Source organism: Echinops telfairi, unplaced genomic scaffold, assembly GCF_000313985.2.
Source record: "Echinops telfairi isolate 266 unplaced genomic scaffold, ASM31398v2 ScPeMD7_7457;HRSCAF=8495, whole genome shotgun sequence".
In the NCBI taxonomy this organism is placed as follows: Eukaryota; Metazoa; Chordata; class Mammalia; order Afrosoricida; family Tenrecidae; genus Echinops; species Echinops telfairi.
In genome coordinates, this window is record NW_022111357.1 from 46,521,627 (window position 1) to 46,524,601 (window position 2,975).

Sequence of the window (2,975 nt, forward strand, 5' to 3'; positions counted from 1 at the left end):
TCTCTCCTCTATCTCTCATGCTCTCTATGACTTTACTATAATCTTTACTTCTTTTCGCTGAACAATTGTGCCTACCGGACCCGTGATGATGTGTTAGGGGCTCTCTCCCCTGACAATTGCCATTAATTTTTGAAATTGTTGAATGATGTGCATAACCCTCCTGTTCTATTTTTTAAGGTCCCATGTTCCCTAGTAGCATCAAACCACCTGCTGTTTGCATCCAAGTTCCGCTTTCTCCATACAGTAGGATGCTATCTGCCCCTTTGCCGTGTTTATTCCACAGTTTAAAAACCTCGTGATTGGGCTAAGCTGAAGCAGGCTTCCCTGCACATCCCCAGAGGTCAGCAGCTGCCCCCTGGAATGAGGAGACCAAGAAACAATGCCCGGAATGCCTGACTCCCCAGATAACCGGACAACCTAACTGCCTGAGCTGATAAACTACATCCTGGGTCATAAACTTTACTGCTAACATCCTGGGCCATAAACTTTTCCGCTTCACCAAGACCCCCTTCCCCACTTTCCTTTAAAAATCCCAGACCTGTTGCTCTGGGTCTGCAATCTCTCTGGGCTACTTGCTAGACCAAGGGATTTTGCCCGGGACTCTCTCCCTCTCTCCCTGCTACAATAAAGCTGTCTCTGACTGCAGCTACTTCATTCTGACTAAGTTATCGTCCTGTGCCTCAGTGGGTCTTTACACCTTGCACCATAAGCACTAGGGGTCAAGGGAGAGTTAGACTCTAACCACCCTGTGAGTGTGGCCAATAAAGTCTTATGAAGTTTCATGAAAGTTGCTGTGGGTTACGTAATCTCGTCTGGGCACAGCAGTCTGTTGGCACACCCCTGATGATGGGGAAGCTCACCCCGTATGGTCATCTCACCCAGCAGGAGCTGCCACTGGCTGATTCCCCACAGGTGGCTCTGGCTCCCTTGGCCACACAGAAGAGGGGTCAGTGCAGCCTGACTGTGGGGGAAGCCAGCCCCTCACACTATCACAGGTTCAGTAAGCACAATTGTAGGGTTAAAATAGATAAAGATTATAGTAAAATCATAGAGAGTAAGAGAGAAAGTAAAAAGAAGGAGTCAGACACATTTCATGGTAGCATGCTCACCTCAGACCCCCCTGGTGGTCCACGTGGGGACATGGAAGGTGGGAAGGGCAGGGGACAGCGTGATTTATTTCCAACCAAGGCTTATATATCTTTGGGGGGCATGCAAGCCCCCTAATTACCAGTAAGGACATACGTCACAGGAAGTGGTTGTATTATAGGTAATACAGTACTGGGAGGGGGGTGATCTAGGGGCGTACACCCTACAGGAAGAGGAGGGATTGGGGGTACACATGTGACAAGATGGGCGGATCCTAGATTCATGGTGGCGGCCTAACCTTGATTGCCCTTGAGCTGGAGACTTGATTTAGTCCAAGCTTTCAGGGGAAGCCGTCCACTGTCTCTACCAGGAGGGAGTGAGCCCCACCTATGGTGGGACAGACAATAGGGTCTGCTTGCTCTGGATGGCTGGTGCCTTCAGGGAGATAACTTGACAATCATTTACCATGAGTTGCAAGCAGTGCCCTCGGTCTGACATATATTTGGGAGAGAGAAACTGAGGAAAAGTCTTTTATATCCCACACCTGAACACCTCCTTTCCCGCACCGTAAGTCCAGCCACCTCTTGGCCTCTCCCTGCAAAGTCCCTGTCACCTGGTGTCTTTCCCCAAAACACATCCCTCACCTGTAGCTGCCTCTGTACCATCTGTCTGTCCTTCCATTTCAAGGCTCAGGCAGGACAGGTGGCTTCACACCCATCCATTGAGCAACTCCTGAAAGTGGAAGCCCTTCACCCACATCTGATCCCCCACTCGTGGTGAGGTGGATTGGTAGCCCCATCACAGAGGGGAAAGGTCAGGTTCTGAGAGTAGGGAGCCATCCTAGGGTGGCAGGGGTCATGGGGGGCAGAATGTGGAAGAATGACCTGGCCCCCTTCCAAAAGACTCCAACCAAACTCGCTGCCATCGGGGCAATTCCAACTCTTGGTTACCCCATAGAAGGAAGGGTAGAATTGCCCCCGAGACTGTAACTCATTCCAGGTATGGAAAAGCTTTCTCCTAAGGAGCAGGTAGTGGGTCCGAACCGCTGACCTTAGCGGTCAATGCATAACCACTAAACCAAGAGGGCTCCTTGCTCCCTTTTCACTCCTGCTCATTCCTGCATCGCAGGTCTCCACAAGCCCACCCCTGGGAGGTGTGAGGGCTGGGGGAAGCCCTGCTGTGTCACCACGAAGCCGCTTAACACAAGCCCAACCTCTTGGCTTGGTCCCAGGCTCTGCCACCTTCCTCACCGCTGACCCTCACAGCCTCAGACCCCAGATGTCTGCTTCTGCAGGTCCTCATGAGAGCAGAGCTTGTGTGCCCCAAGTGCTCTGCAAAGTCCACTGCTGCCCTCGTCCTAGGAGTGAGTGGGCGTGTCCCAGGCAGGGGGAGGGGCGGGGTGGGGACAGTGTCCCTCCAACCAGCTCCCACAGACCAGGGAATGATCCGGGGGCCCACAATGCTGGTGCAACAAAACCGATTCTGGTCCAGGAAAAGGAAACTGAAACTCTCTGCTTCCCATTGGCAGGCCCATCACTCACAGGGAGCCGCCAAGGCCGCTGCTCAGGGGATTCTCCAGGATCCTGCCATTGGCTAGGGCGGTCCCTGTGCTAAATCAGAGAGGCAGTCCTAGAAAGTTCCAGTCCAGGTCTGCCCCAAGGGCCGAGTTCACACAGCTAAAAGGTGGTCCTTCTGATAACACCTTAATCCACATCCATGGATGAAAAGAAGCAAGACGAGAGGATAATCTTCGATCTGAAAGTGGTGGGGGTGGGGGTTCTGCTTATACTACTCGTAGCGGGTTTGGTAGTGGCCTTGGCCATTTTTGCTGTCAGAGCCTGCACCGATGTCCTCACGGTGCAGAATAAATGTCAAAACAAGACCCACCA